At 56.9% G+C, this 19,091-nt stretch overlaps 8 non-coding genes and 7 pseudogenes across 8 annotated transcripts; all 15 read right to left on the bottom strand.

The window, feature by feature from the left end:
• Nucleotides 1–264: 264 nt before the first annotated feature.
• On the bottom strand, nt 265–383 carry LOC146637112 (5S ribosomal RNA). The gene has a single exon (XR_014905746.1). It is a non-coding gene; the product is annotated as a 5S ribosomal RNA (ribosomal RNA).
• A 637-nt stretch (nt 384–1,020) lies between these two features.
• On the bottom strand, nt 1,021–1,139 carry LOC146637111 (5S ribosomal RNA). The gene has a single exon (XR_014905745.1). It is a non-coding gene; the product is annotated as a 5S ribosomal RNA (ribosomal RNA).
• A 1,097-nt stretch (nt 1,140–2,236) lies between these two features.
• LOC146637110 (5S ribosomal RNA) lies at nt 2,237–2,355 on the bottom strand (annotated as a pseudogene).
• Nucleotides 2,356–4,553: 2,198 nt separating this feature from the next.
• On the bottom strand, nt 4,554–4,672 carry LOC146637109 (5S ribosomal RNA). The gene has a single exon (XR_014905744.1). It is a non-coding gene; the product is annotated as a 5S ribosomal RNA (ribosomal RNA).
• Nucleotides 4,673–6,121: 1,449 nt separating this feature from the next.
• On the bottom strand, nt 6,122–6,240 carry LOC146637108 (5S ribosomal RNA). The gene has a single exon (XR_014905651.1). It is a non-coding gene; the product is annotated as a 5S ribosomal RNA (ribosomal RNA).
• A 1,254-nt stretch (nt 6,241–7,494) lies between these two features.
• Nucleotides 7,495–7,613, bottom strand: LOC146637107 (5S ribosomal RNA; annotated as a pseudogene).
• Nucleotides 7,614–9,936: 2,323 nt separating this feature from the next.
• On the bottom strand, nt 9,937–10,055 carry LOC146637106 (5S ribosomal RNA). Its single transcript, XR_014905742.1, has one exon. It is a non-coding gene; the product is annotated as a 5S ribosomal RNA (ribosomal RNA).
• A 1,449-nt stretch (nt 10,056–11,504) lies between these two features.
• On the bottom strand, nt 11,505–11,623 carry LOC146637105 (5S ribosomal RNA). Its single transcript, XR_014905650.1, has one exon. It is a non-coding gene; the product is annotated as a 5S ribosomal RNA (ribosomal RNA).
• A 1,254-nt stretch (nt 11,624–12,877) lies between these two features.
• LOC146637104 (5S ribosomal RNA) lies at nt 12,878–12,996 on the bottom strand (annotated as a pseudogene).
• A 1,021-nt stretch (nt 12,997–14,017) lies between these two features.
• Nucleotides 14,018–14,136, bottom strand: LOC146637103 (5S ribosomal RNA; annotated as a pseudogene).
• A 637-nt stretch (nt 14,137–14,773) lies between these two features.
• Nucleotides 14,774–14,892, bottom strand: LOC146637102 (5S ribosomal RNA). The gene has a single exon (XR_014905741.1). It is a non-coding gene; the product is annotated as a 5S ribosomal RNA (ribosomal RNA).
• A 940-nt stretch (nt 14,893–15,832) lies between these two features.
• LOC146637101 (5S ribosomal RNA) lies at nt 15,833–15,951 on the bottom strand (annotated as a pseudogene).
• A 637-nt stretch (nt 15,952–16,588) lies between these two features.
• On the bottom strand, nt 16,589–16,707 carry LOC146637100 (5S ribosomal RNA; annotated as a pseudogene).
• Nucleotides 16,708–17,661: 954 nt separating this feature from the next.
• Nucleotides 17,662–17,780, bottom strand: LOC146637099 (5S ribosomal RNA; annotated as a pseudogene).
• Nucleotides 17,781–18,603: 823 nt separating this feature from the next.
• On the bottom strand, nt 18,604–18,722 carry LOC146637098 (5S ribosomal RNA). The gene has a single exon (XR_014905740.1). It is a non-coding gene; the product is annotated as a 5S ribosomal RNA (ribosomal RNA).
• Nucleotides 18,723–19,091: the final 369 nt, after the last annotated feature.

The following is a 19,091-nucleotide window of genomic DNA, read 5'->3' as shown; positions in this document are numbered from 1 at the left end:
TAAGTGGCCTCAGCCAGCAGCCACAGGCCCTGGTGTGGTGTAAGTGGCCTCAGCCAGAGCCACAGGCCCTGATGTGGTGTAAGTGGCCCCAGCCGGTCACTCAGGCCCTTGTGTGGTGTAGGTTGCATCAGCTAGCAGCACAAGACATTGGAAAAGAGCCAAAAGCAATGTCGTTAATAAGCCCTCATTAATGGGCAGATGCTTTTGGTCTTTTAATACACCCCTTCTCTGGATCAAAAGCGGTTCAATGACATGAAAATGAAAGGCTTACAGCACCAGGTATTCCCAGGCAGTCTCCCATCCAAGTACTAACCAAGCCCAGCCCTGCTTAGCTTCCGAGATCAGACGAGGTCGGGCGTGCTCAGGGTGGTATGGCCGTAAGCTGCTGGCCGTAAGCTGCTGGCGCCAGCACAATGTCTCAATTTATGGATTCAAGTGATTAGGTGGCAAGTACCTGAAGTTACGAAGACAATCCTATAACCATACCTGCATGTTTGCATAATACCCTAACCCAAAGGCTCAGTTTGGCATTTATCCAACAGCACAGGCCCTGGATTGTTGAAGATGGCCTCAGGAACCAGCACAGGGCCTGGTGTATTGTACATGGCCACAGCAAGCAGCACAGGGCCTGGTTTGGTGAAGATGGCCTCGGCCAGAAGCACAGGGCCTGGTGTGATATGAGTGGCCTGAGCAAGAGCCACAGACCCTGGTGTGGTGTAATTGGCCTCAATAGCAACTAAGGCCCTGGTGTGGTGTAGGTGGCCTCAGCCAGCAGCCACAGGCCCTGGTGTGGTGTAAGTGGCCTCAGCCAGCAGCCACAGGCCCTGATGTGGTGTAAGTGGCCCCAGCCGGTCACTCAGGCCCTGGTGTGGTGTAGGTGGCATCAGCTAGCAGCACAAGACATTGGAAAACAGCCAAAAGCAATGTCGTTAATGTGCCCTCATTAATGGGGAGCTGCTTTTGGTCTTTTAATACACCCCTTCTCTGGATCAAAAGCGGTTCAATGACATGAAAATGAAAGGCTTACAGCACCAGGTATTCCCAGGCAGTCTCCCATCCAAGTACTAACCAAGCCCAGCCCTGCTTAGCTTCCGAGATCAGACGAGGTCGGGCGTGCTCAGGGTGGTATGGCCGTAAGCTGCTGGCCCCAGCACAATGTCTCAATTTATGGATTCAAGTGATTAGGTGGCAAGTACCTGAAGTTACGAAGACAATCCTATAACCATACCTGCATGTTTGCATAATACCCTAACCCAAAGGCTCAGTTTGGCATTTATCCAACAGCACAGGCCCTGGATTGTTGAAGATGGCCTCAAGAACCAGCACAGGACCTGGTGTGTTTTACATGGCCACAGCAAGCAGCACAGGGCCTGGTTTGGTGAAGATGGCCTCAGCAAGCAGCCACAGGCCCTGGTTTGGTGTAAGTGGCCTCAGCCAGCAGCCACAGGCCCTGGTGTGTTGTAAGTGGCCTCAGCCAGCAGCCACAGGCCCTGGTGTGGTCTAAGTGGCCTCAGCCAGTGCCACAGGCCCTGGTGTGGTGTAAGTGGCCTGAGCAAGAGCCACAGGCCCTGGTGTGGTGTAAGTGGCCTCAGCCAGCAGCCACAGGCCCTGGTGTGTTGTACATGGCCACAGCAAGCAGCACAGGGCCTGGTTTGGTGAAGATGGCCTCGGCCAGAAGCACAGGGCCTGGTGTGATATGAGTGGCCTGAGCAAGAGCCACAGGCCCTGGTGTGTTGTAAGTGGCCTCAGCCAGCAGCCACAGGCCCTGGTGTGGTGTAGGTGGCCTCAGCCAGCAGCCACAGGCCCTTGTGTGGTGTAAGTGGCCTCAGCCAGCAGCCACAGGCCCTGGTGTGGTGTAAGTGGCCTCAGCCAGTGCCACAGGCCCTGGTGTGGTGTAAGTGGCCTGAGCAAGAGCCACAGACCCTGGTGTGGTGTAATTGGCCTCAATAGCAACTAAGGCCCTGGTGTGGTGTAGGTGGCCTCAGCCAGCAGCCACAGGCCCTGGTGTGGTGTAAGTGGCCTCAGCCAGAGCCACAGGCCCTGATGTGGTGTAAGTGGCCCCAGCCGGTCACTCAGGCCCTGGTGTGGTGTAGGTGGCATCAGCTAGCAGCACAAGACATTGGAAAAGAGCCAAAAGCAATGTCGTTAATGTGCCCTCATTAATGGGCAGCTGCTTTTGGTCTTTTAATACACCCCTTCTCTGGATCAAAAGCGGTTCAATGACATGAAAATGAAAGGCTTACAGCACCAGGTATTCCAAGGCAGTCTCCCATCCGAGTACTAACCAAGCCCAGCCCTGCTTAGCTTCCGAGATCAGACGAGGTCGGGCGTGCTCAGGGTGGTATGGCCGTAAGCTGCTGGCCCCAGCACAATGTCTCAATTTATGGATTCAAGTGATTAGGTGGCAAGTACCTGAAGTTACGAAGACAATCCTATAACCATACCTGCATGTTTGCATAATACCCTAACCCAAAGGCTTAGTTTGGCATTTATCCAACAGCACAGGCCCTGGATTGTTGAAGATGGCCTCAGGAACCAGCACAGGGCCTGGTGTGTTGTACATGGCCACAGCTAGCAGCAGAGGGCCAGGTTTGGTGAAGATGGCCTCGGCCAGAAGCGCAGGGCCTGGTGTGATGTGAGTGGCCTGAGCAAGAGCCACAGACCCTGGTGTGGTGTAATTGGCCTCAATAGCAACTAAGGCCCTGGTGTGGTGTAACTGGCCTCAGCCAGCAGCCACAGGCCCTGGTGTGGTGTAAGTGGCCTCAGCCAGAGCCACAGGCCCTGATGTGGTGTAAGTGGCCCCAGCCGGTCACTCAGGCCCTGGATTGTTGAAGATGGCCTCAGGAACCAGCACAGGGCCTGGTGTGTTGTACATGGCCACAGCAAGCAGCACAGGGCCTGGTTTGGTGAAGATGGCCTCGGCCAGAAGCGCAGGGCCTGGTGTGATGTGAGTGGCCTGAGCAAGAGCCACAGGCCCTGGTGTGGTGTAAGTGGCCTCAGCCAGCAGCCACAGGCCCTGGTGTGGTGTAAGTCGCCTCAGCCAGAAGCCACAGGCACTGGTGTGGTGTAAGTGGCCTGAGCAAGAGCCACAGGCCCTGGTGTGGTGTAAGTGGCCTGAGCAAGAGCCACAGGCCCTGGTGTGGTGTAAGTGGTCTCAGCCAGCAGCCACAGGCCCTGGTGTGGTGTAGGTGGCCTCAGCCAGCAGCCACAGGCCCTTGTGTGGTGTAAGTGGCCTCAGCCAGCAGCCACAGGCCCTGGTGTGGTGTAAGTGGCCTCAGCCAGTGCCACAGGCCCTGGTGTGGTGTAAGTGGCCTGAGCAAGAGCCACAGACCCTGGTGTGGTGTAATTGGCCTCAATAGCAACTAAGGCCCTGGTGTGGTGTAGGTGGCCTCAGCCAGCAGCCACAGGCCCTGGTGTGTTGTAAGTGGCCTCAGCCAGCAGCCACAGGCCCTGGTGTGGTGTAGGTGGCCTCAGCCAGCAGCCACAGGCCCTTGTGTGGTGTAAGTGGCCTCAGCCAGCAGCCACAGGCCCTGGTGTGGTGTAAGTGGCCTCAGCCAGTGCCACAGGCCCTGGTGTGGTGTAAGTGGCCTGAGCAAGAGCCACAGACCCTGGTGTGGTGTAATTGGCCTCAATAGCAACTAAGGCCCTGGTGTGGTGTAAGTGGCCTCAGCCAGCAGCCACAGGCCCTGGTGTGGTGTAGGTGGCCTCAGCCAGCAGCCACAGGCCCTGGTGTGGTGTAAGTGGCCTCAGCCAGTGCCACAGGCCCTGGTGTGGTGTAAGTGGCCTGAGCAAGAGCCACAGACCCTGGTGTGGTGTAATTGGCCTCAATAGCAACTAAGGCCCTGGTGTGGTGTAAGTGGCCTCAGCCAGCAGCCACAGGCCCTGGTGTGGTGTAGGTGGCCTCAGCCAGCAGCCACAGGCCCTGGTGTGGTGTAAGTGGCCTCAGCCAGCAGCCACAGGCCCTGGTGTGGTGTAAGTCGCCTCAGCCAGAAGCCACAGGCACTGGTGTGGTGTAAGTGGCCTCAGCCAGAAGCCACAGGCACTGGTGTGGTGTAAGTGGCCTCAGCCAGCAGCAAAAGGGCCCTGGTGTGGTGTAAGTGGCCTGAGCAAGAGCCACAGGCCCTGGTGTGGTGTAAGTGGCCTGAGCAAGAGCCACAGGCCCTGGTGTGGTGTAAGTGGCCTGAGCAAGAGCCACAGGCCCTGGTGTGGTGTAAGTGGCCTCAATAGCAACTAAGGCCCTGGTGTGGGGTAAGTGGCTTCAGCCAGCAGCCACAGGCTCTGGTGTGGTGTAACTGGCCTCAGCCAGCAGCCACAGGCCCTGGTGTGGTGTAAGTGGCCTCAGCCAGAGCCACAGGCCCTGATGTGGTGTAAGTGGCCCCAGCCGGTCACTCAGGCCCTGGTGTGGTGTAGGTGGCATCAGCTAGCAGCACAAGACATTGGAAAAGAGCCAAAAGCAGTGTCGTTAATGTGCCCTCATTAATGGGCAGCTGCTTTTGGTCTTTTAATACACCCCTTCTCTGGATCAAAAGCGGTTCAATGACATGAAAATGAAAGGCTTACAGCACCAGGTATTCCCAGGCAGTCTCCCATCCAAGTACTAACCAAGCCCAGCCCTGCTTAGCTTCCGAGATCAGACGAGGTCGGGCGTGCTCAGGGTGGTATGGCCGTAAGCTGCTGGCCCCGGCACAATGTCTCAATTTATGGATTCAAGTGATTAGGTGGCAAGTACCTGAAGTTACGAAGACAATCCTATAACCATACCTGCATGTTTGCATAATAACCTAACCCAAAGGCTCAGTTTGGCATTTATCCAACAGCACAGGCCCTGGATTGTTGAAGATGGCCTCAGGAACCAGCACAGGGCCTGGTGTGTTGTACATGGCCACAGCAAGCAGCACAGGGCCTGGTTTGGTGAAGATGGCCTCGGCCAGAAGCGCAGGGCCTGGTGTGATGTGAGTGGCCTGAGCAAGAGCCACAGGCCCTGGTGTGGTGTAATTGGCCTCAATAGCAAATAAGGCCCTGGTGTGGTGTAAGTGGCCTGAGCAAGAGCCACAGGGCCTGGTTTGGTGAAGATGGCCTCGGCCAGAAGCGCAGGGCCTGGTGTGATGTGAGTGGCCTGAGCAAGAGCCACAGGCCCTGGTGTGGTGTAAGTGGCCTCAGCCAGCAGCCACAGGCCCTGGTGTGGTGTAAGTCGCCTCAGCCAGAAGCCACAGGCACTGGTGTGGTGTAAGTGGCCTCAGCCAGCAGCAAAAGGGCCCTGGTGTGGTGTAAGTCGCCTCAGTCAGCAGCCACAGGCCCTGGTGTGGTGTAGGTGGCCTCAGCCAGCAGCCACAGGCCCTGGTGTGGTGTAAGTGGCCTCAGCCAGTGCCACAGGCCCTGGTGTGGTGTAAGTGGCCTGAGCAAGAGCCACAGACCCTGGTGTGGTGTAATTGGCCTCAATAGCAAATAAGGCCCTGGTGTGGTGTAAGTGGCCTGAGCAAGAGCCACAGGGCCTGGTTTGGTGAAGATGGCCTCGGCCAGAAGCGCAGGGCCTGGTGTGATGTGAGTGGCCTGAGCAAGAGCCACAGGCCCTGGTGTGGTGTAAGTGGCCTCAGCCAGCAGCCACAGGCCCTGGTGTGGTGTAGGTGGCCTCAGCCAGCAGCCACAGGCCCTTGTGTGGTGTAAGTGGCCTCAGCCAGCAGCCACAGGCCCTGGTGTGGTGTAGGTGGCCTCAGCCAGCAGCCACAGGCCCTTGTGTGGTGTAAGTGGCCTCAGCCAGTGCCACAGGCCCTGGTGTGGTGTAAGTGGCCTGAGCAAGAGCCACAGACCCTGGTGTGGTGTAATTGGCCTCAATAGCAACTAAGGCCCTGGTGTGGTGTAGGTTGCCTCAGCCAGCAGCCACAGGCCCTGGTGTGGTGTAAGTGGCCTCAGCCAGAGCCACAGGCCCTGATGTGGTGTAAGTGGCCCCAGCCGGTCACTCAGGCCCTGGTGTGGTGTAGGTGGCATCAGCTAGCAGCACAAGACATTGGAAAAGAGCCAAAAGCAGTGTCGTTAATGTGCCCTCATTAATGGGCAGCTGCTTTTGGTCTTTTAATACACCCCTTCTCTGGATCAAAAGCGGTTCAATGACATGAAAATGAAAGGCTTACAGCACCAGGTATTCCCAGGAAGTCTCCCATCCAAGTACTAACCAAGCCCAGCCCTGCTTAGCTTCCGAGATCAGACGAGGTCGGGCGTGCTCAGGGTGGTATGGCCGTAAGCTGCTGGCCCTAGCACAATGTCTCAATTTATGGATTCAAGTGATTAGGTGGCAAGTACCTGAAGTTACGAAGACAATCCTATAACCATACCTGCATGTTTGCATAATACCCTAACCCAAAGGCTCAGTTTGGCATTTATCCAACAGCACAGGCCCTGGATTGTTGAAGATGGCCTCAGGAACCAGTACAGGGCCTGGTGTGTTGTACATGGCCACAGCAAGCAGCACAGGGCCTGGTTTGGTGAAGATGGCCTCGGCCAGAAGCACAGGGCCTGGTGTGATGTGAGTGGCCTGAGCAAGAGCCACAGGCCCTTGTGTGGTGTAAGTGGCCTCAGCCAGCAGCCACAGGCCCTGGTGTGGTGTAGGTGGCCTCAGCCAGCAGCCACAGGCCCTGGTGTGGTGTAAGTGGCCTGAGCAAGAGCCACAGGCCCTGGTTTGGTGTAAGTGGCCTCAGCCAGCAGCCACAGGCCCTGGTGTGTTGTAAGTGGCCTCAGCCAGCAGCCACAGGCCCTGGTGTGGTGTAAGTGGCCTGAGCAAGAGCCACAGGCCCTGGTTTGGTGTAAGTGGCCTCAGCCAGCAGCCACAGGCCCTGGTGTGTTGTAAGTGGCCTCAGCCAGCAGCCACAGGCCCTGGTGTGGTCTAAGTGGCCTCAGCCAGTGCCACAGGCCCTGGTGTGGTGTAAGTGGCCTGAGCAAGAGCCACAGGCCCTGGTGTGGTGTAAGTGGCCTGAGCAAGTGCCACAGGCCCTGGTGTGGTGTAAGTGGCCTAAGCCAGAGCCACAGGCCCTGGTGTGGTGTAAGTGGCCTCAATAGCAAATAAGGCCCTGGTGTGGTGTAAGTGGCCTGAGCAAGAGCCACAGGGCCTGGTTTGGTGAAGATGGCCTCAGCCAGAAGCGCAGGGCCTGGTGTGATGTGAGTGGCCTGAGCAAGAGCCACAGGCCCTGGTGTGGTGTAAGTGGCCTCAGCCAGCAGCCACAGGCCCTGGTGTGGTGTAAGTGGCCTCAGCCAGAAGCCACAGGCACTGGTGTGGTGTAAGTGGCCTCAGCCAGCAGCCACAGGCACTGGTGTGGTGTAAGTGGCCCCAGCCGGTCACTCAGGCCCTGGTGTGGTGTAGGTGGCATCAGCTAGCAGCACAAGACATTGGAAAAGAGCCAAAAGCAGTGTTGTTAATGTGCCCTCATTAATGGGCAGATGCTTTTGGTCTTTTAATACACCCCTTCTCTGTTTCAAAAGCGGTTCAATGACATGAAAAGGAAAGGCTTACAGCACCAGGTATTCCCAGGCAGTCTCCCATCCAAGTACTAACCAAGCCCAGCCCTGCTTAGCTTGCGAGATCAGACGAGGTCGGGCGTGCTCAGGGTGGTATGGCCGTAAGCTGCTGGCCCCAGCACAATGTCTCAATTTATGGATTCAAGTGATTAGGTGGCAAGTACCTGAAGTTACGAAGACAATCCTATAACCATACCTGCATGTTTGCATAATACCCTAACCCAAAGGCTCAGTTTGGCATTTATCCAACAGCACAGGCCCTGGATTGTTGAAGATGGCCTCAGGAACCAGCACAGGGCCTGGTGTGTTGTACATGGCCACAGCAAGCAGCACAGGGCCTGGTTTGGTGAAGATGGCCTCGGCCAGAAGCGCAGGGCCTGGTGTGATGTGAGTGGCCTGAGCAAGAGCCACAGGCCCTGGTGTGGTGTAAGTGGCCTCAGCCAGCAGCCACAGGCCCTGGTGTGGTGTAAGTCGCCTCAGCCAGAAGCCACAGGCACTGGTGTGGTGTAAGTGGCCTCAGCCAGCAGCAAAAGGGCCCTGGTGTGGTGTAAGTCGCCTCAGTCAGCAGCCACAGGCCCTGGTGTGGTGTAGGTGGCCTCAGCCAGCAGCCACAGGTCCTGGTGTGGTGTAAGTGGCCTCAGCCAGCAGCCACAGGCCCTGGTGTGGTGTAAGTGGCCTCAGCCAGCAGCCACAGGCCCTGATGTGGTGTAAGTGGCCTCAGCCAGTGCCACAGGCCCTGGTGTGGTGTAAGTGGCCTGAGCAAGAGCCACAGACCCTGGTGTGGTGTAATTGGCCTCAATAGCAACTAATGCCCTGGTGTGGTGTAGGTGGCCTCAGCCAGCAGCCACAGGCCCTGGTGTGGTGTAAGTGGCCTCAGCCAGCAGCCACAGGCCCTGGTGTGGTGTAAGTCGCCTCAGCCAGAAGCCACAGGCACTGGTGTGGTGTAAGTGGCCTGAGCAAGAGCCACAGGCCCTGGTGTGGTGTAAGTGGCCTGAGCAAGAGCCACAGGCCCTGGTGTGGTGTAAGTGGTCTCAGCCAGCAGCCACAGGCCCTGGTGTGGTGTAGGTGGCCTCAGCCAGCAGCCACAGGCCCTTGTGTGGTGTAAGTGGCCTCAGCCAGCAGCCACAGGCCCTGGTGTGGTGTAAGTGGCCTCAGCCAGTGCCACAGGCCCTGGTGTGGTGTAAGTGGCCTGAGCAAGAGCCACAGACCCTGGTGTGGTGTAATTGGCCTCAATAGCAACTAAGGCCCTGGTGTGGTGTAGGTGGCCTCAGCCAGCAGCCACAGGCCCTGGTGTGTTGTAAGTGGCCTCAGCCAGCAGCCACAGGCCCTGGTGTGGTGTAGGTGGCCTCAGCCAGCAGCCACAGGCCCTTGTGTGGTGTAAGTGGCCTCAGCCAGCAGCCACAGGCCCTGGTGTGGTGTAAGTGGCCTCAGCCAGTGCCACAGGCCCTGGTGTGGTGTAAGTGGCCTGAGCAAGAGCCACAGACCCTGGTGTGGTGTAATTGGCCTCAATAGCAACTAAGGCCCTGGTGTGGTGTAAGTGGCCTCAGCCAGCAGCCACAGGCCCTGGTGTGGTGTAGGTGGCCTCAGCCAGCAGCCACAGGCCCTGGTGTGGTGTAAGTGGCCTCAGCCAGTGCCACAGGCCCTGGTGTGGTGTAAGTGGCCTGAGCAAGAGCCACAGACCCTGGTGTGGTGTAATTGGCCTCAATAGCAACTAAGGCCCTGGTGTGGTGTAAGTGGCCTCAGCCAGCAGCCACAGGCCCTGGTGTGGTGTAGGTGGCCTCAGCCAGCAGCCACAGGCCCTGGTGTGGTGTAAGTGGCCTCAGCCAGCAGCCACAGGCCCTGGTGTGGTGTAAGTCGCCTCAGCCAGAAGCCACAGGCACTGGTGTGGTGTAAGTGGCCTCAGCCAGAAGCCACAGGCACTGGTGTGGTGTAAGTGGCCTCAGCCAGCAGCAAAAGGGCCCTGGTGTGGTGTAAGTGGCCTGAGCAAGAGCCACAGGCCCTGGTGTGGTGTAAGTGGCCTGAGCAAGAGCCACAGGCCCTGGTGTGGTGTAAGTGGCCTGAGCAAGAGCCACAGGCCCTGGTGTGGTGTAAGTGGCCTCAATAGCAACTAAGGCCCTGGTGTGGGGTAAGTGGCTTCAGCCAGCAGCCACAGGCTCTGGTGTGGTGTAACTGGCCTCAGCCAGCAGCCACAGGCCCTGGTGTGGTGTAAGTGGCCTCAGCCAGAGCCACAGGCCCTGATGTGGTGTAAGTGGCCCCAGCCGGTCACTCAGGCCCTGGTGTGGTGTAGGTGGCATCAGCTAGCAGCACAAGACATTGGAAAAGAGCCAAAAGCAGTGTCGTTAATGTGCCCTCATTAATGGGCAGCTGCTTTTGGTCTTTTAATACACCCCTTCTCTGGATCAAAAGCGGTTCAATGACATGAAAATGAAAGGCTTACAGCACCAGGTATTCCCAGGCAGTCTCCCATCCAAGTACTAACCAAGCCCAGCCCTGCTTAGCTTCCGAGATCAGACGAGGTCGGGCGTGCTCAGGGTGGTATGGCCGTAAGCTGCTGGCCCCGGCACAATGTCTCAATTTATGGATTCAAGTGATTAGGTGGCAAGTACCTGAAGTTACGAAGACAATCCTATAACCATACCTGCATGTTTGCATAATAACCTAACCCAAAGGCTCAGTTTGGCATTTATCCAACAGCACAGGCCCTGGATTGTTGAAGATGGCCTCAGGAACCAGCACAGGGCCTGGTGTGTTGTACATGGCCACAGCAAGCAGCACAGGGCCTGGTTTGGTGAAGATGGCCTCGGCCAGAAGCGCAGGGCCTGGTGTGATGTGAGTGGCCTGAGCAAGAGCCACAGGCCCTGGTGTGGTGTAATTGGCCTCAATAGCAAATAAGGCCCTGGTGTGGTGTAAGTGGCCTGAGCAAGAGCCACAGGGCCTGGTTTGGTGAAGATGGCCTCGGCCAGAAGCGCAGGGCCTGGTGTGATGTGAGTGGCCTGAGCAAGAGCCACAGGCCCTGGTGTGGTGTAAGTGGCCTCAGCCAGCAGCCACAGGCCCTGGTGTGGTGTAAGTCGCCTCAGCCAGAAGCCACAGGCACTGGTGTGGTGTAAGTGGCCTCAGCCAGCAGCAAAAGGGCCCTGGTGTGGTGTAAGTCGCCTCAGTCAGCAGCCACAGGCCCTGGTGTGGTGTAGGTGGCCTCAGCCAGCAGCCACAGGCCCTGGTGTGGTGTAAGTGGCCTCAGCCAGTGCCACAGGCCCTGGTGTGGTGTAAGTGGCCTGAGCAAGAGCCACAGACCCTGGTGTGGTGTAATTGGCCTCAATAGCAAATAAGGCCCTGGTGTGGTGTAAGTGGCCTGAGCAAGAGCCACAGGGCCTGGTTTGGTGAAGATGGCCTCGGCCAGAAGCGCAGGGCCTGGTGTGATGTGAGTGGCCTGAGCAAGAGCCACAGGCCCTGGTGTGGTGTAAGTGGCCTCAGCCAGCAGCCACAGGCCCTGGTGTGGTGTAGGTGGCCTCAGCCAGCAGCCACAGGCCCTTGTGTGGTGTAAGTGGCCTCAGCCAGCAGCCACAGGCCCTGGTGTGGTGTAGGTGGCCTCAGCCAGCAGCCACAGGCCCTTGTGTGGTGTAAGTGGCCTCAGCCAGTGCCACAGGCCCTGGTGTGGTGTAAGTGGCCTGAGCAAGAGCCACAGACCCTGGTGTGGTGTAATTGGCCTCAATAGCAACTAAGGCCCTGGTGTGGTGTAGGTTGCCTCAGCCAGCAGCCACAGGCCCTGGTGTGGTGTAAGTGGCCTCAGCCAGAGCCACAGGCCCTGATGTGGTGTAAGTGGCCCCAGCCGGTCACTCAGGCCCTGGTGTGGTGTAGGTGGCATCAGCTAGCAGCACAAGACATTGGAAAAGAGCCAAAAGCAGTGTCGTTAATGTGCCCTCATTAATGGGCAGCTGCTTTTGGTCTTTTAATACACCCCTTCTCTGGATCAAAAGCGGTTCAATGACATGAAAATGAAAGGCTTACAGCACCAGGTATTCCCAGGAAGTCTCCCATCCAAGTACTAACCAAGCCCAGCCCTGCTTAGCTTCCGAGATCAGACGAGGTCGGGCGTGCTCAGGGTGGTATGGCCGTAAGCTGCTGGCCCTAGCACAATGTCTCAATTTATGGATTCAAGTGATTAGGTGGCAAGTACCTGAAGTTACGAAGACAATCCTATAACCATACCTGCATGTTTGCATAATACCCTAACCCAAAGGCTCAGTTTGGCATTTATCCAACAGCACAGGCCCTGGATTGTTGAAGATGGCCTCAGGAACCAGCACAGGGCCTGGTGTGTTGTACATGGCCACAGCAAGCAGCACAGGGCCTGGTTTGGTGAAGATGGCCTCGGCCAGAAGCACAGGGCCTGGTGTGATGTGAGTGGCCTGAGCAAGAGCCACAGGCCCTTGTGTGGTGTAAGTGGCCTCAGCCAGCAGCCACAGGCCCTGGTGTGGTGTAGGTGGCCTCAGCCAGCAGCCACAGGCCCTGGTGTGGTGTAAGTGGCCTGAGCAAGAGCCACAGGCCCTGGTTTGGTGTAAGTGGCCTCAGCCAGCAGCCACAGGCCCTGGTGTGTTGTAAGTGGCCTCAGCCAGCAGCCACAGGCCCTGGTGTGGTGTAAGTGGCCTGAGCAAGAGCCACAGGCCCTGGTTTGGTGTAAGTGGCCTCAGCCAGCAGCCACAGGCCCTGGTGTGTTGTAAGTGGCCTCAGCCAGCAGCCACAGGCCCTGGTGTGGTCTAAGTGGCCTCAGCCAGTGCCACAGGCCCTGGTGTGGTGTAAGTGGCCTGAGCAAGAGCCACAGGCCCTGGTGTGGTGTAAGTGGCCTGAGCAAGTGCCACAGGCCCTGGTGTGGTGTAAGTGGCCTAAGCCAGAGCCACAGGCCCTGGTGTGGTGTAAGTGGCCTCAATAGCAAATAAGGCCCTGGTGTGGTGTAAGTGGCCTGAGCAAGAGCCACAGGGCCTGGTTTGGTGAAGATGGCCTCAGCCAGAAGCGCAGGGCCTGGTGTGATGTGAGTGGCCTGAGCAAGAGCCACAGGCCCTGGTGTGGTGTAAGTGGCCTCAGCCAGCAGCCACAGGCCCTGGTGTGGTGTAAGTGGCCTCAGCCAGAAGCCACAGGCACTGGTGTGGTGTAAGTGGCCTCAGCCAGCAGCCACAGGCACTGGTGTGGTGTAAGTGGCCCCAGCCGGTCACTCAGGCCCTGGTGTGGTGTAGGTGGCATCAGCTAGCAGCACAAGACATTGGAAAAGAGCCAAAAGCAGTGTTGTTAATGTGCCCTCATTAATGGGCAGATGCTTTTGGTCTTTTAATACACCCCTTCTCTGTTTCAAAAGCGGTTCAATGACATGAAAAGGAAAGGCTTACAGCACCAGGTATTCCCAGGCAGTCTCCCATCCAAGTACTAACCAAGCCCAGCCCTGCTTAGCTTGCGAGATCAGACGAGGTCGGGCGTGCTCAGGGTGGTATGGCCGTAAGCTGCTGGCCCCAGCACAATGTCTCAATTTATGGATTCAAGTGATTAGGTGGCAAGTACCTGAAGTTACGAAGACAATCCTATAACCATACCTGCATGTTTGCATAATACCCTAACCCAAAGGCTCAGTTTGGCATTTATCCAACAGCACAGGCCCTGGATTGTTGAAGATGGCCTCAGGAACCAGCACAGGGCCTGGTGTGTTGTACATGGCCACAGCAAGCAGCACAGGGCCTGGTTTGGTGAAGATGGCCTCGGCCAGAAGCGCAGGGCCTGGTGTGATGTGAGTGGCCTGAGCAAGAGCCACAGGCCCTGGTGTGGTGTAAGTGGCCTCAGCCAGCAGCCACAGGCCCTGGTGTGGTGTAAGTCGCCTCAGCCAGAAGCCACAGGCACTGGTGTGGTGTAAGTGGCCTCAGCCAGCAGCAAAAGGGCCCTGGTGTGGTGTAAGTCGCCTCAGTCAGCAGCCACAGGCCCTGGTGTGGTGTAGGTGGCCTCAGCCAGCAGCCACAGGTCCTGGTGTGGTGTAAGTGGCCTCAGCCAGCAGCCACAGGCCCTGGTGTGGTGTAAGTGGCCTCAGCCAGCAGCCACAGGCCCTGATGTGGTGTAAGTGGCCTCAGCCAGTGCCACAGGCCCTGGTGTGGTGTAAGTGGCCTGAGCAAGAGCCACAGACCCTGGTGTGGTGTAATTGGCCTCAATAGCAACTAATGCCCTGGTGTGGTGTAGGTGGCCTCAGCCAGCAGCCACAGGCCCTGGTGTGGTGTAAGTGGCCTCAGCCAGCAGCCACAGGCCCTGGTGTGGTGTAAGTGGCCTCAGCCAGAGCCACAGGCCCTGATGTGGTGTAAGTGGCCCCAGCCGGTCACTCAGGCCCTTGTGTGGTGTAGGTTGCATCAGCTAGCAGCACAAGACATTGGAAAAGAGCCAAAAGCAATGTCGTTAATAAGCCCTCATTAATGGGCAGATGCTTTTGGTCTTTTAATACACCCCTTCTCTGGATCAAAAGCGGTTCAATGACATGAAAATGAAAGGCTTACAGCACCAGGTATTCCCAGGCAGTCTCCCATCGAAGTACTAACCAAGCCCAGCCCTGCTTAGCTTCCGAGATCAGACGAGGTCGCGCGTGCTCAGGGTGGTATGGCCGTAAGCTGCTGGCCGTAAGCTGCTGGCGCCAGCACAATGTCTCAATTTATGGATTCAAGTGATTAGGTGGCAAGTACCTGAAGTTACGAAGACAATCCTATAACCATACCTGCATGTTTGCATAATACCCTAACCCAAAGGCTCAGTTTGGCATTTATCCAACAGCACAGGCCCTGGATTGTTGAAGATGGCCTCAGGAACCAGCACAGGGCCTGGTGTATTGTACATGGCCACAGCAAGCAGCACAGGGCCTGGTTTGGTGAAGATGGCCTCGGCCAGAAGCACAGGGCCTGGTGTGATATGAGTGGCCTGAGCAAGAGCCACAGACCCTGGTGTGGTGTAATTGGCCTCAATAGCAACTAAGGCCCTGGTGTGGTGTAGGTGGCCTCAGCCAGCAGCCACAGGCCCTGGTGTGGTGTAAGTGGCCTCAGCCAGCAGCCACAGGCCCTGATGTGGTGTAAGTGGCCCCAGCCGGTCACTCAGGCCCTGGTGTGGTGTAGGTGGCATCAGCTAGCAGCACAAGACATTGGAAAACAGCCAAAAGCAATGTCGTTAATGTGCCCTCATTAATGGGGAGCTGCTTTTGGTCTTTTAATACACCCCTTCTCTGGATCAAAAGCGGTTCAATGACATGAAAATCAAAGGCTTACAGCACCAGGTATTCCCAGGCAGTCTCCCATCCAAGTACTAACCAAGCCCAGCCCTGCTTAGCTTCCGAGATCAGACGAGGTCGGGCGTGCTCAGGGTGGTATGGCCGTAAGCTGCTGGCCCCAGCACAATGTCTCAATTTATGGATTCAAGTGATTAGGTGGCAAGTACCTGAAGTTACGAAGACAATCCTATAACCATACCTGCATGTTTGCATAATACCCTAACCCAAAGGCTCAGTTTGGCATTTATCCAACAGCACAGGCCCTGGATTGTTGAAGATGGCCTCAAGAACCAGCACAGGACCTGGTGTGTTTTACATGGCCACAGCAAGCAGCACAGGGCCTGGTTTGGTGAAGATGGCCTCAGCAAGCAGCCACAGGCCCTGGTTTGGTGTAAGTGGCCTCAGCCAGCAGCCACAGGCCCTGGTGTGTTGTAAGTGGCCTCAGCCAGCAGCCACAGGCCCTGGTGTGGTCTAAGTGGCCTCAGCCAGTGCCACAGGCCCTGGTGTGGTGTAAGTGGCCTGAGCAAGAGCCACAGGCCCTGGTGTGGTGTAAGTGGCCTCAGCCAGCAGCCACAGGCCCTGGTGTGGTGTAAGTGGCCTCAGCCAGCAGCCACAGGCCCTGGTGTGGTGTAAGTGGCCTCAGCCAGTGCCACAGGCCCTGGTGTGGTGTAAGTGGCCTGAGCAAGAGCCACAGACCCTGGTGTGGTGTAATTGGCCTCAATAGCAACTAATGCCCTGGTGTGGTGTAGGTGGCCTCAGCCAGCAGCCACAGGCCCTGGTGTGGTGTAAGTGGCCTCAGCCAGCAGCCACAGGCCCTGGTGTGGTGTAAGTGGCCTCAGCCAGAGCCACAGGCCCTGATGTGGTGTAAGTGGCCCCAGCCGGTCACTCAGGCCCTTGTGTGGTGTAGGTTGCATCAGCTAGCAGCACAAGACATTGGAAAAGAGCCAAAAGCAATGTCGTTAATGTGCCCTCATTAATGGGCAGATGCTTTTGGTCTTTTAATACACCCCTTCTCTGGATCAAAAGCGGTTCAATGACATGAAAATGAAAGGCTTAAAGCACCAGGTATTCCCAGGCAGTCTCCCATCCAAGTACTAACCAAGCCCAGCCCTGCTTAGCTTCCGAGATCAGACGAGGTCGGGCGTGCTCAGGGTGGTATGGCCGTAAGCTGCTGGCCGTAAGCTGCTGGCCCCAGCACAATGTCTCAATTTATGGATTCAAGTGATGAGGTGGCAAGTACCTGAAGTTACGAAGACAATCCTATAACCATACCTGCATGTTTGCATAATACCCTAACCCAAAGGCTCAGTTTGGCATTTATCCAACAGCACAGGCCCTGGATTGTTGAAGATGGCCTCAGGAACCAGCACAGGGCCTGGTGTATTGTACATGGCCACAGCAAGCAGCACAGGGCCTGGTTTGGTGAAGATGGCCTCGGCCAGAAGCACAGGGCCTGGTGTGATATGAGTGGCCTGAGCAAGAGCCACAGACCCTGGTGTGGTGTAATTGGCCTCAATAGCAACTAAGGCCCTGGTGTGGTGTAGGTGGCCTCAGCCAGCAGCCACAGGCCCTGGTGTGGTGTAAGTGGCCTCAGCCAGCAGCCACAGGCCCTGATGTGGTGTAAGTGGCCCCAGCCGGTCACTCAGGCCCTGGTGTGGTGTAGGTGGCATCAGCTAGCAGCACAAGACATTGGAAAACAGCCAAAAGCAATGTCGTTAATGTGCCCTCATTAATGGGCAGATGCTTTTGGTCTTTTAATACACCCCTTCTCTGGATCAAAAGCGGTTCAATGACATGAAAATGAAAGGCTTAAAGCACCAGGTATTCCCAGGCAGTCTCCCATCCAAGTACTAACCAAGCCCAGCCCTGCTTAGCTTCCGAGATCAGACGAGGTCGGGCGTGCTCAGGGTGGTATGGCCGTAAGCTGCTGGCCGTAAGCTGCTGGCCCCAGCACAATGTCTCAATTTATGGATTCAAGTGATGAGGTGGCAAGTACCTGAAGTTACGAAGACAATCCTATAACCATACCTGCATGTTTGCATAATACCCTAACCCAAAGGCTCAGTTTGGCATTTATCCAACAGCACAGGCCCTGGATTGTTGAAGATGGCCTCAAGAACCAGCACAGGACCTGGTGTGTTTTACATGGCCACAGCAAGCAGCACAGGGCCTGGTTTGGTGAAGATGGCCTCAGCAAGCAGCCACAGGCCCTGGTTTGGTGTAAGTGGCCTCAGCCAGCAGCCACAGGCCCTGGTGTGTTGTAAGTGGCCTCAGCCAGCAGCCACAGGCCCTGGTGTGGTCTAAGTGGCCTCAGCCAGTGCCACAGGCCCTGGTGTGGTGTAAGTGGCCTGAGCAAGAGCCACAGGCCCTGGTGTGGTGTAAGTGGCCTCAGCCAGCAGCCACAGGCCCTGGTGTGGTGTAAGTGGCCTCAGCCAGCAGCCACAGGCCCTGGTGTGGTGTAAGTGGCCTCAGCCAGTGCCACAGGCCCTGGTGTGGTGTAAGTGGCCTGAGCAAGAGCCACAGACCCTGGTGTGGTGTAATTGGCCTCAATAGCAACTAATGCCCTGGTGTGGTGTAGGTGGCCTCAGCCAGCAGCCACAGGCCCTGGTGTGGTGTAAGTGGCCTCAGCCAGCAGCCACAGGCCCTGGTGTGGTGTAAGTGGCCTCAGCCAGAGCCACAGGCCCTGATGTGGTGTAAGTGGCCCCAGCCGGTCACTCAGGCCCTTGTGTGGTGTAGGTTGCATCAGCTAGCAGCACAAGACATTGGAAAAGAGCCAAAAGCAATGTCGTTAATGTGCCCTCATTAATGGGCAGATGCTTTTGGTCTTTTAATACACCCCTTCTCTGGATCAAAAGCGGTTCAATGACATGAAAATGAAAGGCTTACAGAACCAGGTATTCCCAGGCAGTCTCCCATCCAAGTACTAACCAAGCCCAGCCCTGCTTAGCTTCCGAGATCAGACGAGGTCGGGCGTGCTCAGGGTGGTATGGCCGTAAGCTGCTGGCCCCAGCACAATGTCTCAATTTATGGATTCAAGTGATGAGGTGGAAAGTACCTGAAGTTACGAAGACAATCCTATAACCATACCTGCATGTTTGCATAATACCCTAACCCAAAGGCTCAGTTTGGCATTTATCCAACAGCACAGGCCCTGGATTGTTGAAGATGGCCTCAGGAACCAGCACAGGGCCTGGTGTGTTGTACATGGCCACAGCAAGCAGCACAGGGCCTGGTTTGGTGAAGATGGCCTCGGCCAGAAGCACAGGGCCTGGTGTGATATGAGTGGCCTGAGCAAGAGCCACAGGCCCTGGTGTGTTGTAAGTGGCCTCAGCCAGCAGCCACAGGCCCTGGTGTGGTGTAGGTGGCCTCAGCCAGCAGCCACAGGCCCTTGTGTGGTGTAAGTGGCCTGAGCAAGAGCCACAGGCCCTGGTGTGGTGTAAGTGGCCTCAGCCAGCAGCCACAGGCCCTGGTGTGGTGTAAGTCGCCTCAGCCAGAAGCCACAGGCCCTGGTGTGGTGTAAGTGGCTTCAGCCAGCAGCCACAGGCTCTGGTGTGGTGTAACTGGCCTCAGCCAGCAGCCACAGGCCCTGGTGTGGTGTAAGTGGCCTCAGCCAGAGCCACAGGCCCTGATGTGGTGTAAGTGGCCCCAGCCGGTCACTCAGGCCCTGGTGTGGTGTAGGTGGCATCAGCTAGCAGCACAAGACATTGGAAAAGAGCCAAAAGCAGTGTTGTTAATGTGCCCTCATTAATGGGCAGATGCTTTTGGTCTTTTAATACACCCCTTCTCTGGATCAAAAGCGGTTCAATGACATGAAAAGGAAAGGCTTACAGCACCAGGTATTCCCAGGCAGTCTCCCATCCAAGTACTAACCAAGCCCAGCCCTGCTTAGCTTCCGAGATCAGACGAGGTCGGGCGTGCTCAGGGTGGTATGGCCGTAAGCTGCTGGCCCCAGCACAATGTCTCAATTTATGGATTCAAGTGATTAGGTGGCAAGTACCTGAAGTTACGAAGACAATCCTATAACCATACCTGCATGTTTGCATAATACCCTAACCCAAAGGCTCAGTTTGGCATTTATCCAACAGCACAGGCCCTGGATTGTTGAAGATGGCCTCAGGAACCAGCACAGGGCCTGGTGTGTTGTACATGGCCACAGCAAGCAGCACAGGGCCTGGTTTGGTGAAGATGGCCTCGGCCAGAAGCACAGGGCCTGGTGTGATGTGAGTGGCCTGAGCAAGAGCCACAGGCCCTGGTGTGGTGTAAGTGGCCTCAGCCAGCAGCCACAGGCCCTGGTGTGGTGTAAGTCGCC

The sequence above is a fragment of the Diplotaxodon limnothrissa genome, linkage group LG3, assembly GCF_057381915.1.
Source record: "Diplotaxodon limnothrissa isolate DT_005_m linkage group LG3, D_limnothrissa_male_GT1.1, whole genome shotgun sequence".
NCBI classification, from domain to species: domain Eukaryota; kingdom Metazoa; phylum Chordata; class Actinopteri; order Cichliformes; family Cichlidae; genus Diplotaxodon; species Diplotaxodon limnothrissa.
Note: the sequence above shows the minus strand (reverse complement) of the source record. Positions and strands in the feature narration are given on the sequence as shown.